The sequence below is a fragment of the Bos indicus x Bos taurus genome, chromosome 11 (genome assembly GCF_003369695.1).
Source record: "Bos indicus x Bos taurus breed Angus x Brahman F1 hybrid chromosome 11, Bos_hybrid_MaternalHap_v2.0, whole genome shotgun sequence".
NCBI classification, from domain to species: domain Eukaryota; kingdom Metazoa; phylum Chordata; class Mammalia; order Artiodactyla; family Bovidae; genus Bos; species Bos indicus x Bos taurus.
Window position 1 is genome coordinate 74,976,304 of NC_040086.1, and position 15,811 is coordinate 74,992,114.

General features: G+C 44.4%; 1 protein-coding gene across 1 annotated transcript in view; it reads left to right on the forward strand.

Annotated features, from left to right (window-relative positions):
- LOC113900848 (translation initiation factor IF-2-like) overlaps positions 1-14,951 on the forward strand; it is a 168,743-nt gene extending 153,792 nt beyond the window's left edge. The window contains exon 4 of the mRNA XM_027554466.1: positions 14,524-14,951. The gene's annotated coding sequence lies outside the window, so the exon portion shown is untranslated. The remainder of the gene's footprint in view (positions 1-14,523) is intronic.
- Positions 14,952-15,811: the final 860 nt, after the last annotated feature.

Consider the following 15,811-nt stretch of genomic DNA (forward strand, 5'->3'; position numbering starts at 1 on the left):
TTTTCTTAAGACCTTGACAAAGAGACATCTCTACTTGAGCCAAAGGTTGTTCACTATTTACTAGAGTGAACTTCATCTTGGGTATTAATGAAGTAGAGATTAATGGGAACAAATTGATCTCTTCATAATTTGTCAAGTGAAGTGCGGCTAGCTGAAAATTTCATTATCAGCACTGTTCTAGGGGAACTGTTAAAAAAAAAGTTAGAGTCAGTTTCATAAAGTTCCCTTTCAGGGTGAAGAGGATTCTTGGTTGTCATTCATCGAAAAATTTGCTGTAGTTTCTATGAAGCCGTAGCAAATAAAAAAGTGATTTGTGAAGTTACTCTCAACTCCCTTTGAAATGAGGAAGAACCTCATTTCATTTTCTGAAACTGAAACATGATTTAAGGAGCAGCATTAAGAATTGCTGCTCTAGCCATTAAAACTATGATGTAGGCTCCCATTTATCGACATTGAGAGATATTCACATTATGTTAGTGTGAAAAAGTGGGTTACAGAAAAGGATATAAAGTATGATCTGATTTCTGTTTTAAAAAAGTTTATGTATTTGGATGGGAAAACTCTGGAAAGACATGCTTGCATAATCACAGTAAGAGATAAATAAGGAAAAGGATAAACATACCAACAAAAGTGAGTGAAACACATCAACATATAATTCATAGAAAAGAAACACAAATACATAAAGATGAGTGAATATTTTATACTCCCTTTGTAATCATAGATACATAATTTAAAATGATAATGAGATACCTTTATTTTTGGTGATCGGTTTGGCAAAAATGTTTAGAATAAAGGAATACCCAGTGTTCACAAGGGAGAAGGCAAAAGGCATGCCTGTACATTCCTGATGGTTTATTTTAGCGCAGATTTTTAAAAAAGCTTTGTTTACAACTTTATTGAGGCCTAATTAACACAGAAACCTGCACATCGCACACTGTGCATAGCAAAGGCAAGGTGCGCTCTGTTTAAGGTGTCTGATTAGGAAACATTTGATGTCCGTATATACACAAGAAACTGTCACAACTGCCAAGATAACGAATGTACCCGTCACCCTCCACAGTGTCCTCCTACCCTTCGGAATTCTTTCCTCCTGCTCCTCCATGTCCTACCCCATCCCAGGCATCCGCGGAGCTGCTCTCGGTCAATGTAGCTTGCATTTTCTAGAATTTTATACAAGTGGAACCATACCCTGTGTACCCTCTTTCTTTGTTCTGGCTTCTTTCATTCAGCATGATTGTTTTGAGATTCATCCATGTTCTTGCATGTGCCTATAATTAATTCCTTTTTATAGCAGAATGGCCTTCCATTACATGATATTATCACAATTTTTAAAAAACTTTGCATGTTCTGTTTTTATCCCGATTTATAAAAATAGGAAACAGTTTGTGTGTGCGCACTCAGTTGTGTCTGACTCTTTGCAACTCCATGGACTGTAGCCCGCCAGGGTCCTCTACCTCTCGGATTTCCCAGGCAAGAATACTAAGGTGGGTTGCCATTTCTTCCTCTTGGAGGATCTTCCCGATTCAGTGATGGAACCCATGTCTCTTGTGTCTCCTGCCTTGACAGGTGTATTTTTTACCACTGTACCACCTGGGGAGCGTCCCTGATGGCTCAGTGGTAAAGAATCCACCTGCAATGGAGGAGATGCAGGTTTGATCCCTGAATTGTGAAGATCCCCTGGAGGAGGAAATAGCAACCCTCTCCAGTATTGTCACCTGGAAAATGCCATGGACAGAGGAGCCTGGAAGACTACAGTCCATGGGATTGCAAGAGTCGGACACTACTTATTGACTAAACCAAAACCACCATAGATAAACAGGAAACAGAATTTAGAGAGCTAAATTCACCCAAAGTAACTCAGATAATAAATGATGGAGATAAAATTTGAACCTGGGCACATTTACTCTAGCATTCCACATTCCTAATCACAAACTTTGAAATAAATTGTTTGCATGATTTGGAAATATCTTAAAATCTTTTCAATAGGGAAGTGAGTTAACCATTTCACATTTTTGTAATAAAATTTACGCAAGCCTTTAAACGTGATCACATAGAAGAAAATTTGAAAAAGATTTTGAGGAATCATAATAAAATAACACTGGTTATCCCCAGTGTTATGAAATTGCAGTTAATCTTAATTTTCTTCTTGGTTTTCCTTCTTCAGAATTCTCAGATTTCTTGCTTTTGCTCATAAAGAAAAATAAATAAATAAAAAGGATTGCAGTCCCAGATGCTTGCATGTACATTAACCATGAAAGTGGAAGTGTTAGTCACTCAGTCATGTCCGTCTCTTCTGCCCTGTGGACTGTAGCCCACCAGGCTCCTCTGTCTATGGAATTCTCCAGGCAAGAATGCTGGAGTGGGTTGCCATTTCCTTTTCCAGGGGATCTTCCAGACACAGGGATCAAACTCAGGTCTCCCCGTATTGCAGACAGATTATTTACCATCTGAATCACTAAGGAAGCCCACATTAGCCATGAATGATTTCTAAAAGTGGACGTTCGGCTTACATTTCTGATGTTTGTAGCTTTTTTTCTCTTTCCAGTTCTCATCTTTTCCATCTTTCCAGTCTGAGTCTGTCCTTTGTGGTCCAGTTAATGTTCGAAGTCTCCTGGGATAATCTTTCCTGGTATGTCTACCACCACTTTTCTGCAGCACATACCTGTATGGATAGGAGTTTAAACCAGTCTAATGATGGTCTTTGGGTGTTGTGTCTCTCTTCCCAGTCTGATTATGAACTTCTTGAGGGCAGCACCAGACTCTCTGTGATCCTATTCCCCTTTTTCTGGCCCAGGGCCGTGGTGAGCACACCATGATGATAGCACACCCTCATTTGAGCAAGGGACCACAGAGTGATAAATGGCTTCCTTGGCTGCTGGCTCAGTCAGCCCTTTAGCAAACCCTCTAAGGGAGTGGTGGTGGTAGTGCAGGAGGTCTCATAACCTCTTTACAGGGAAGGGTTCTGAAGCCTGGACTGGGCAAGCAACTTCCACAAATACCACAACTAGCAAGTTAGCAGAGCAGGGGTTAAAATACAGATATCCCAAGATATGCCAGCCATGATTCATTCTACTCTTTCGAAGGCTGTGGGAATAGTCCTGAAACCTGGGTTTCCAGCCTGAGCACTCCTGGTCCTTCCTTATCTTGTCTGATTTCAGCAGCTGGTCCTGGCTGCCTCTGGCTGTTTGTTTTCTGGGTTGGAGATTTGCATGTGACCCTGAAGGCCATCAGTGCTTCCCCATGGCTTATCTATCCAGTAGGTTAGAAGAATCTGCTTTTGAAAAACAAACATGGCCTCTATTACTGGCTCACTCTCTCCAGGCCCCAGAAAGTGAATTCTTAATTTCCCTCTGCCATTGCTTGCTGGTAACTGGAATGTCCTGGGCCTGTTTAGTTGGTTTCCAAGCCCAAAGGGATACGCTGTGCCCTGCTCAGGTCTCTGCTTCCCTGGGCAGCAAGAGGCACATGTTTCTCTCCTCAGTGATTAAAGAGCTTTTCCATTGGAAATTCTTTTCTGAGCTCCCCAGTGTTAACCCTACATATGTCCAGTATGGTCCCATTGACTTTGGAATTTATAGATTTTTGAAGTCCAAGTGGCTACTTTTCTGGATCCTTTGAGAAACTGGCCACTGGTGGGGAATAGAGCTGCACGCTCCTGGCATGATTGAGCAGCAGACAGAATAAGACCTTGGAGACTCAGCCAAAAGAGGTGGCTTTAGACCAAGGCAATAGTTTCAGTCCCATGGCCACTCATCTACTTTGTCTTTTTGGAACTCAGCAAGGAAGAGAGCCCACACTCATTCCCCCACTTTCTCCAGGAACTTCAGCCTCCCTGCTTTTTCATCCCTGGGCTTCCCTGTTGGCTCAGTGGTAAGGAATCTGCCTATAAGTGCAGGAAACATGGTTCAATCCCTGGGTCAGGAAGATCCCCTGGAGGAGGAAATAGCATTCTTGCCTGGGAAAGCCCATGGACAGAGGAACCTGGGGGACCACTGTCCATGGGATCACAAGAGAGTCGGACACGACTTAGCAAGTAAACAACAACTCTTGTAACTGCCAACACCCATGCTCAGAAGCACCTACCTCCTTATTTTTGACTCATCCTACTTAGAAACTAAGAAACTCATCCTGCTTAGAAACTAAGAAACACATCCTGCTAAGAAACTCATCCGTTTCTTACCATCCTCTGTGTGTCCTGTGCTTTAGTCCCTCAGTCGTATCTGAGTCTTTGCAATCACCCTCTATGTGGAGTCAACTCTGCTTTGTCTCTGTGCAGCCCATCTGGCTCTCAAGACTTTGCTTCATTGTTCCTCTACTTCCCAGATTCAAGTTCTGCTCCTTCTTGGGGGCTTAAATCAAGTTCCTACTTCTTCCAACAAACCTTCCTGATAACTCCTACCCCATCAGTCTTTTCCCCTCCAGGGAACTTGTTTGGGGGTTATTATGTTTGGTTGTCACTTTATGATGACTCTGCTTCCTTCCCTTATTTTCTCATGATCAGGCAGCACATGTCTAAGCCTGTGAATGACTCAAGGTCAGGAGTGTTTCTGTGATGCTCCTCTTGGTGCACCTGGTGATTGATAAACAGCCTGAATTTTCAAGGTCTTGTGGACTCTCTTTAGATATAGCAACTCCTGATACTGAGCTATTAGTTCAGATGAGAGATATGAGAACTCTAGTCATGAGGTAGAGAATAAGGTATTCAGGGGTTAGCATAGATAGTACTTAGAGTTCATGGCTACTGGGGAATGGAGGAGGGGAGATTCAAGAATTATCCAAGTTTTGGCTTAGGCATCTAGAAGGCTAGTGAGGCCATTCATTGAGTCAAGAATACAGGAAGAGGAGTGCATGTGTGTTTAGCATAGTGTGTGTGTTTGTGTGTGTTTGTGTGCGCCATGTTATTTATGTGTTGCGTACAGGGGATTGTGAAAATTATGCATTCCATTTTTGATATATTAAACTGGAGACATGTGCAGCCGCAAACCTCCCTTGGGCCAGGAGTCTTGGACAGACAGTTGCTCCTCAGAGATTCCAGCTTCTTCCGTGAGTTATCCAGAAGCAGAAAGAGAGCCAGAGCAATGAGCTAGCCAAAGTCTTAGTAATGCTGAGAGTCAAGTCAGGAAAATCAATGCATCATGCGTTCTCTGGCTTCTCTCTGAATCCCCATACAAGTCACCTTTGACAGGTTGGTCATGGGCTGCTGGGCTCTGATATATAAAAGAATGGCTTTTTCCTTGGGACAATCAGCCATATTAGTTTTAATATTATTAAAAGGTGACATATACTGGGAAAATTTGAATTCTTCCATGCACCATAAAAACGTGCCCAAGAACCTTTTATTCTGGTATGTTCTATCTTGGATGAAATATAGTACTTTTAATGAAGAGTTAGTTGAGTTACCATTTTTTTGTGTGTGTCTAATGATTGAAATTCAAACAACTCAGCAATCATTCCTGTCATCTCCATCTAATTTCATATTGCACAAGACAATGTTATCTGGAGGCAAGGCAAATACATAATTCAAGTTCAAATTTAACAGGGAATAGAGATTTGAAGATATGAGGGACATTGCCACAGTTTGCGCTACATCAGTTCAAGCTTTCTTGTGAGCTAGGGCCAGCCATGTCTGGGGGCAGGGGGATAGGACGTGGGGGTTCATCTGGCTGGAGTTCTGGGGGAATTCTGCACCATGCCATGATACCATAGGCACAGCCCAAGGAACTGGGTTTGAGTCTCTGAATTAAAAATGAACCCTCTCTGCTCTCCCTCTTGGATTCCTCTGGCACCCTGTAAATCACCACCCTAAAATTTTTTAGCCCTGTGGGCCAAAAGCTCCTGAGACAGGGGCTGTTATCTTCAGCCATCCTCACAATGTCTTGAAGCCAAAAGCCAAAGGCACAAAGGCATTTATGTCAATCTTCTCTAGATGTCCATACAGCTATGAAGAAGCAAGACAACGAGCCCCAGGGAACCATACCCTGGTTAAGTTTCTCTGTGGTGTGGTCCAGTTGGTAGAGAGAGAAGGCTTGACCCTGGAGAGTTGCTAACCTTCCCTTGACTAGGGCCTTATTGGTGTCATACAGTATGACGTAGTCACTGCTTTTCAGTTTTGTGTGTCCAGACACCAGGTGGCCGGGTCCTTGGAGGTGAAGACGCTAACCATGTGAACCTTTTGTGTAGGAGGAGACCAGATCATCTGTTTACAGTGAGAATTCCTGGATGGTGACTGGAATGTTTCAGCTCATCACTCAGGGCAGTCCCATTGTCCCATCTCTGGATAGCATTTCTGGAAGGATATCACCCCAAACTTCTGTGTGACCAGGGAATTAGAGCCAAGGGGGAGACTTGATGTGGGCCCTGGTGGGATCTGATGAACCACTCTCAGCTCACAGAGGAGGGCACTTCCCTGGTGGTGAAATGCTCAAGCCCCAGATGCTGGGCCTGCCTCTCAGGCACTGCTGGACACACGACCTGATCTTTGAGCTGTCATTCCATAGCCCTGGCTCCCTGAGGCTACACCCAGTCAAATCAGTGATCTGCAGCATCTTAGTCTCCATCTAACAGATAGGATCTTGGCTTCCTTTTGTTGCTGGCTTAGCTCTTTCTTGGCAAACTGACTTAGTTTTATGTCCAGAAGCTCTCTTTATTTACAAATTTAAGGATAATCTGAACTTTCCCTCTCCTGGATCATACAAATCAAGACCATTATGACATGCAAACTGTGGAAACTTGGGAAAAATACAAAACGGATAATAATACCATGAAAAGGGCATACACAATTATTATGTGACCTCCTCTTATGGCTGTAAAAAATGTGTGTGTTTGTGGCTAAGGAGGACCAGGGATTATGGAGAAATGTAAACTATATGATTAGATAATGGAATATTGGTGTCATAATTTCCCCTGACATTATAAATATGTTTTCATCATTGATGACAAAAAAAAAAAAATGTCTTGACTTTATATCCATGAGCTCCAATTAGCCCTGAGGGAGCAGTCAGTCCAGCTGGGTGAGAAGAGGCTGGAACTAGCTTCTGGCCAGAGCAGACCTCTGCTTGGATTCCAGCCTTGGTGATCAGAATCATCACTTTCTGCCTAAACACACACCCTGCCTTGCCCAGACCCCACTGGGAGTGTTGCAGGGTTCTTGGGAACTTGGTTTGCAGACTCCAGCTCTGGGAATATTGATGGATCTGAGGTCAGTGCCTCGCCCAGAGGTCAGGTGATTTCTATTTCAGACAGATTCTCAGGCTTGAGCTCCTCAAATGGGAGATCATGATAAGGAAGTAGGCTTTCAGCTCCCAGCTCCAAAAAGGAAAAAATATATATTTCACTGAGCCCCATGTCTCTTTTTATGGACCCTTCTGTCATTCAACACTCTCTGCATTTTCCATTCCTCTCTCCCTTATACAAAGAAACCTTTGTTTGTTTACTTGATCGAGTGAGATAATGGCAGTGGAAGTGTTTTGTAAAATGCAGAGCGATGCACAGTGTAGAGGGTTCCTCGTGGTTATATTGCCAGCATCTATTTTGAAGTATCTAACAAAGGCATTAATTTATAAAAGAGCACCGTAGAATTCTAATATATGTCTGCTCATCAAGGGAGGTGGGAAGTGAGCTGGGCAAAGCGAAAAAGAGACTCAGTGTTGAAAGATCACTTTGGCACGTTAGAGCTTTGAGCACGTATCGATTACATGGGTGACTGGCATTGGGGCGGGTGTGTGAGACCTCCTGGGGAGGAGTCCAGGGAGTGGTCCTGCAGCATAAAGGTCTCTCAAACACTTGTGCCTTCATGTCCTTCTGTGTCAAGGGAGGGGGGTGCCTGGGTGATCTCCAAAGGCTCTTCTAGGCGTAATGTTTGTGACTCAAGAAAACTTAATTGAAGTATTTGGTTCCCCTGGTGTGATTTCATCATGGTGAGACACGGTAAGTCACATGTTGCTTTTGTATAATAACCACAACTACGGCTTCCCTCGTAGCTCAGTTGGTAAAGAATCTGCCTGCAACTCAGGAGACCCAGGTTCAATCCCTGGGTTGGGAAGATCCCCTGGAGAAGGAAATGGCAACTCACTCCAGTATTCTTACCTGGAGAATCCCATGGACAAAGGAGCCCGGTAGGCTACAGCCCATGGGGTCACAAGAGTCAGACACAACTTAGCTACTAAACTACCACCGGAGTTGAGAATCCAAAGGAAGTATTGGGTGGTGAGGTGTCTGAGATTTATGGTTTCTTTTTTTTTTGGAAAAAAAATAATGCCATATTTGTTTTATTCACTATATACAAAAATAAGTTCACAGCTAGAATGAGGATTAATGAGCAGAAGAGAAAAAATGATACAGGTGATTCAAGATACCACAGGTAAATGGTTGAGGGTAAGAGAGACTGGGGCTTCCCTTGTGGCTCAGCTGGTAAAGAATCTGCTTGCAATGCAGGGGACCTGGGTTCGATCCCTGGGTTGGGAAGATCCCCTGGTGAAGGGAAAGGCTACCCACTCCAGTATTCTGGCCTGAAGAATTCCATGGACTGTATATTCCATGGGATCGAAAAGAGTCGGACTCAACTGAGCAACTTTCATTTTCAGAGGAGATTGAGAGTAGGGGAGTCTTTCTGAGCCAGTTGTGGTTTCTTTTTTGTTGGGAGGTCTGGTTTGCAACAGACAGTTACAAGGTGCACTCAGGGCCAGTACCCACAGCATACAGAGAATTTCATATTCATGCCTGGCGGGCAGGTGGCGAGATATCACAGCATGAGAGAAGGAAGAGGTGGAAGAGGAGAGCCTGACGTGGTGAGCACAGTCAGAGCCCAAGTTTTTGCCGGGAATAAGTTCGGCCTCTCAGGATGCATCTGTGGCCTCAACCCATAAAATGATCACAGAAATCTAATTCTACTACTTTTCATGGGTTTGAGCATATAATGTCTCCTCACATAAAAGATGCCCTAGAGGAGAAAACCCAGGATGAAGTACTTTATTTTTATGCATTGTGGGTCTTCCGCTGAAGAAAGCTGAAGAAGTTATGGGGTTGGTTAAACTTAAATTGTGGTTAGGAATTACCCACAGATCAGAACATTAACTGATGATTTTAATTACCCTGTGGCCTGATGAATGGAGCTTTGATGGATATGAGTGATATGTTTATCACGTGTCATTCTAAGGCCATGTCTGTGCCTTATATTTAATGTTATATAGAATAAAATTATATACAAGCTGGTTCCATCTGTCTACAAAATGTTAGGTAATATAAGTTGGCATGTATATGTGTATACACAGATATTTATGGTAAGTGCAAATACAATAAAATTTGGGAGAAAAGAAAAAAACTTCAAACACAAAGAAGGTTGAAGGTCTTATTTAAGCTTTATAGCAGGTTTACAAATTTCACTGTGTCACTCTTAACAGTAGTCCCTGAACCCTGGATGGTTGGGTCATTGCCTAAAGCCACACATGCCCTGCCCCAGGCTCATGTTTGCATCTGGCACTGAAAGGGTCAGTTGTGGCTGGAGCTAGATGGTCTGAACAAGGCTCATCTTCCAGAAAGTGAGCTTGACTGGAGGCACCAACATCATATCTAGACCCCAAATCTCAGCTCTGTTATTGTCTGCTGGCAGGATTGCCGTTAACAGAAAAGATCAGTTCCATTCATAGAGTATTGGTTGAGAACCAGCAGCTGAGAGCACACATAGAGGATTTGAAACAAATGCCAGCTGTAGCCCTTGACCTAAGGACTTTATTGTTTTTGAATTCTGGAGGTTGCACAGTTTCAGTAAGCAGACTCAGTTGAGAAACAAGTATAGCTGATGAGTCATTAGAGGAGGAAGGGGAGAGAAAGAGTGGGGAACAGATGACCAGGAAGCCCAGACCTGTGCTGCAGGGAGGCTAGGGGCATCCATCATCATCTTGAGAACTTTCCTGAAGTGGAATATTGAGAACCCAAAATAGGGAAAGAAGCAAAAATGATGCAGGAGTACAAAAGTATGTCTAGCAAAATAGTTTAAAAATGTTTGCAGTTCAGTTCATTTCTAGATTTGAACCTGATTATCCTCTGGGATATGGGTGGACCATGGTGATCATGGAAATCTGGTCTTGAGCCACTGAAGAAGGTTCAGCCAAAGAGCCTCAAACGGACACCCAAAGCTTCTGTTTCCTCTGAGTGGCTTCTGGGAAAGATGCACATCAAGGAGATGGTATCGTACAAAAAGATCTCTTTTATTTTGTTGTTATTCCTTTCTAAATAGCCTTGGCAACCCAGACTAAAGACCATAAGTGTTAACAAAATGCCAGGAAAAAGTAAAGAGAAACATAAAATTCAAACATTTACCAAGCGCCTACCGTGCCAGGTACCATGTGAGATATGATTCACTCCTTATAATTAGGTATGTGGCATGTATGAGGTATGTTTTATTATCCCTGTTTTATAGATTAGTCATTAATTAGGACAGCAGCCAAAATGAAAAGTGCAGCTGAACAGGTTGAGAGCTGAACTGTCAAACATGACGCCCTGGTTAATGGCGGGTTATTGATGGTTATTACCTGGCTGGTGGGTCTTCGATAAACTCTGCATTGACTTTGGCTCAGAAATTAAAAAAAAAAAAAAAAAACACCTTTGGTGAAAACAAATTTATCTGAAATAAACATCACAATATTATGTTTTAAATCTCATGTATAAAAATTCAAATATAGAGTACACATATAATTTTCCCCTTCTTTTTAGGTCTCTTTGATTTTAAAACTGCTGTAACAATCACAGTCAATTTTAAAGTGTTGATGATAACAATACCGTCCTGAATTTTTATAGAGACTTTTTTCTTGCAAGGACCTTGAAGTGCTAAAAATGTTGTCATCCATATAGGCAAACCTAGGGAATACCTAATTTAGCAAATGTCAGTGATAAATTCTTCTGGTGCCATTCTCCATGTCTTTGAATATATTAGAACGCCCTGGAAATAAGAATGTTTATTCTCCAGCAATTGACTGCTGGTAATATGGTTAGTTGGTATAATTCCACTTGTGTTTATTGTTTATCTTTTAAATAGCTGCTGGGATTAAAAAAAATCCTTTATGTTTTCTTCCTATTTCTAAAGTGGTAGGTATTACACACTTTTTAGTGCTTTCTCCAGGTAGGCTAAAGAAACACTGTCTTTAGCTAACTTCATTTTTATGCTGGCAAGCACCCTTTCACAAACAAAACGAGAATTAGAATAAAAATTGGAATTTTAAAGGCCCAAACACACAGTTCCTGAACAAAGAGAAAACAGCAGAAATCGTGAGGTCAAATATATGAGTGAAGGATCCCAGGACCAGATATCAGGGGCCTTGCTGGGCTCTGCAAAGCCCATGCACCCATTAATCGCCCAGCCTGGTTGGTCAGAAATGCCTGGGAGGAGACTTAGGGCGTCCCATTTTTTTTTTTTTAAACAGATTACAAAGTCATTCTGTTTCACTGGATTATTGAGAACAGTTAAGCCTTTGCTCTTTATTTTAATTTCCAATGACTTAATTAGCAACAACTAAACTTTGTCCACAATAGCTAGCATTATGTTTAAGAGTCAATTAAATGCCCGACAGCGTCATTAAATGCAGCAGCGCAGAAAGCAGGATCTGCGGGAGCTGGAGAGCGGGCGTGAGGTGGCCTGGGCTCCTTGGGCGTGTGGTCGGGGTCAGGCCTGAGACCCCTGTTCTCCTGTCCTCCACTGCCTGGGTGCTGACAACGAGTCCCTCACTCATGCCCACATCAGCGCTGTAACATCCTAGGGCCTCCCCGCTGCTCATCTCATGGATCTAAAGTCTTCCTGTTCTTTAAGTTTGAACCTAGATCACATCCCCCCACAAACCTTCTCCTATCCCCTGCTGGTTGCTAGCCCCCAGTGATGATAAGAACCCAATTTTACTTTGGAAATAGTGATTTATTTCTGTATCTGAGGGTGGATCTGTTAAGTCCCAGGCCAGGAAGGATTTAAAGGTAGAGACATGTCAGGATTACCTCTGAGGTTGGACTTAATTGCCCAAATTCTTGGAAACCTTAGGAGAGAGAGGACAGGGCTCATCTCCAGGAAGCTGGCTGGGCCCTGCCTTGATGGGGAGGGTGAGGGGTTGCTTGGGAGTCTAGTGGCCAGCCCAGACCATGGAGACAGTGGCAGACGTGCTTGGTATGGGTGACTGGTTGCACAGCGATGGGAGGCTGAGTGATGTCCAACACCCATGATAAGCTCCTACCTGGCCCTCTGTTCATAATTCCTGGGGGGAGCACCCGCTTGCACTGTGTGAAGGCCTCTGATCCGGGAAGTCTTATCCAGGTGGAGCTCGGACCTGTCACAAGTGTCGTGGCTGAAAGTCATGGAAGGGTGGGGATCTGGTGCTGTGAAATTCCAGTGCATTAGGAAATCTGTTTAATTTAGTATTCAAGCAGGGACACTTTGGATGTTAATAATTATGTTAGGGGAAGCACACTGACTGAAACTGCCCACCCTGGCCAGGCACCACAGTAACCACTTCCATGAGTTGTTTCACGACAGGAGGTCCACCAACTGGAAGAGTTCGGGAAGGTCAAAAGGAGACACCACATGTCTGACCACCTCCCAGAATCCTTCTCTCTGGCATCCGTCTTGACTGAACAAGGCATGCACCACCAGGAAGGACTCTGAGTCGGAATGATTGGCTAAAGACAACCTGGAAACTAATCCCATCACCATAAAACCCAAGATTGCGAGCCACGTGGCAGGGCAGTTCTCCTGGCTTCCCTTACCCTACTGCTCTCTGCTGGGGCACCCTTTCCCAAAAAATCTCTTGCTTTGTCAGCACGTGTGTCTCCTCAGACAATTCATTTCTGAGTGGTAGACAAGAGCCCAGTTTCGGGCCCTGGAAGGGGTCCCCCTTCCTGCAACAATTATGCTGCGATCAGAGGTGTAAACTTGGACTGTCCTGGGCAAACTAGGTGGGTGGCCCCCCGACCCAGAAGCCACCTAGCGTGATGCCATCCACAGCCTCTCTCTGGGTCCTCTGTACTGGGTTGCTGTGGGTGTCAGTATCACACTGTGCATTGGAACTTGCAAGAGGGACCTGTAATGGTTGACGGATGCAGATGCAGCTGTGAGGTCACACCCATGGCCCCACCTTAGTGGTGAGGGAGCCCCGTTGGTGACACCCCACAGCTCTCCTTCAAAGGGTCCTGTTTCCTGGATGTGCCGGATAGTGCTGTCTGTTCTAGGAGCTCAGACCAGGCACTTTCCAAGACCCTGGCCCCAGACACGGACCAGAGCCCCTTGGAGTCCTGCTAATGTGTGGACCTGAACGTCTAAACTCATACATGCTGCAGAGGGTCTCTCCTGCTGTCCACTTGCTCGGCCCACAGAATTGTTTGGGGGTCTAAAAGTGGCAAGCTGTCTTCTTCAGGGGAAGGAGGGGGGCTGCCCTCACACTCTTGTCCTCTTTCCCCCTGAATTCCAGCAACGTGTAGGGCCTTCACGTCACCAGAGTCATTTTCCAAATGAACAAATTGTGTTTTCTTCTTCGTTGAACCTGATATTTGAGCCAATCTGTGCAGGCAATTTCCTCCTCTTTGTTTTGCTGACCCTGAGCGCCCCTGGCCCCACCGTAATTATCCAACGGCTCCCGCCTCTGGGAGCACGGCTCCTGTTCAACAACAGTAACGATTTCGCTGCATATGAAAAGAAAAAGGCCCTGATTCCAGGGTCTTGTCTCCCTTTTAGATGTTGGTTGTTTACAGAGTCTTCATTTCAGTGGTGAGTTGGCATTTCTGAAATCCTTTGGGAAGCCATGGCCTGAGCTCTCTCCGCCAAAAGAGAGCCAGAAGGCTCTCTAGGGTGTGGGGACAGCAAACACCCCTCCCCCAAATGTATTTACATCAAGACAATGTGGAGTCTCTGTCCTGTGGCTGGGGAGGGGACAGAGGAATTATCATTTTGGACAGCCCATCTCTTCCTGGGAGAAAGGAAAAGATGTGGTGGAGTAGAAAGGGCCCAGCAATAGGAGAGACTCTCTCGACCTGTTAATTTCACCTTTTCTCAGGATCAAACACCTTTTGAGCAGTCTTTCTGTTTTTTATCCAGCCATCTGCCCATCTGTCATCTCTCCCTGTTTCAGCAAGCATAAAGCATTTATTAAGCACTTAGGTTATCAGTGGGTGTTTGGGGCTGTATCGTGTCCTCCACACAACTCACAGGTGGACGTCTTAACCCTTGTAGCTCAGATGGGACTGTCTTTGGAGACAGGGCCTTTAAAGAGGTAATTAAGGCAAAGTGGGGTCATATGGGTGGCCTTTAATCCAACCCTTATAAGAAGAGGAGATCAGGACAGAGGCAGGCGAGGAGGGAGATCCATGCAAGAAGACAGTCAGCTGCTAGCCAATAAGAGAGACCTCAGATTGAGATCAAGCCAAATCAAACACCTTAATCTTGGACTTCCAGACTCCAGAACTGTGTAAAAATATACTTCTGTTGGTTAAGCAGCCCCGTCTGTGGTATTTTGTTCGGGCAGTGCTCGCTGACTATTACTGTGTCTCTTCCAGGTAGTGGAGACCAGTGATGCACAGACTCCTCAAGCTGCTCAGAGCCTAGCAGGGGATGTGGAACCCCAAAGGAGCACAGGCGGAAGGAGGTAGGTGGGCAGCTCCTTTGCATCATCTATCAGAGTGGTGGCCATAGGCTGGATCCCAGCAGGATGGTGTGGCCAGGGACTGAGCACTGTCCTGATGGCTTCATGAGACAGAGTAGAGTAATGTAAGGTAGCACATTCCTAAGGACATGCTTAGGGGGCTAAGTTACTGAAACAAAGTTGATTATGGTTCTGTGACCTGAGTTTATACTCACAGGTACATGAAGCTGGGGCACATTGATTGTGTGAACACTGGTCCACATTTTTGACATCAATCACCAAGTGTTTATTAAGTAAAGAACCTTATGCTTGCTTGGAATGGGCTGACTCTGCTGTGGGAGACAGAAGGAAGAAACCAGGGCCTGGTCTCTTTTTTTTAATTATTGATAATATTTTTTTTAGAGTTTTTAAAAAATCAGTTTTTTGGTCATACTGAGTCTTTGTTGCTTCTTGTGGGCTTTTCTCTAATTGTGGTGAGCAGGGGCTACTCTTCATTGTGGTGTGCAGGCTTCTTATTGTGGTGGCTTCTCCTGTTGCCAAACATAGGCTCTAGGCTCACAGGTTCAGTAGTTGTGGCATGTGGACTCAGTAGCTGTGTCTCATGGGCCTCGTTCCTCTGAGGCATATGGGATCTTCCCAGACAAGGGATAGAATCCATGCCCCCTGTATTAGTCAGTGGACTCCTAATCACTGGACCACCAGGGAAGTCTCCTGGGGCCTGTTCTTCTCTCAGAAGACCTGGTTCTGCCCTTGGGAACACTACCAGTCATGATAGAGGAGACTTATCCATGAGAGTGTGGGAAGAATGTTCTGGACGGTGTGTAAGTGCCCAAGTAAGCGGTTTATACCATGGCCGCCCTATAAGGTCAGAGGCAAGGAAGATCAATGTGGACTAGAGCAGTTCATTTAAGTAGCAATTAGTTATAATTAATCAATTATGTAATGGAGTAGCACTTAATTATTTACTGCCTTGTTCAGTTTTCCAACTGCTCACAAGTGTCAGCTTTGTTTCCCCAGCCGGAGCAGAACCTCCCCAAGAACAGGGACAGGCTGCTTCACTGGTTTCAGAAGGGGCTGGGGTCAGACTCTCACATCTAAGAACAATGATCTGAGGAAACGGGAAGTGTGGGAACTTCAAAACAATTGCAGGACAGTGAGGAACAAATGCAGCTGAGGTGGGCGTGTGGTTTTTCAACTGAACA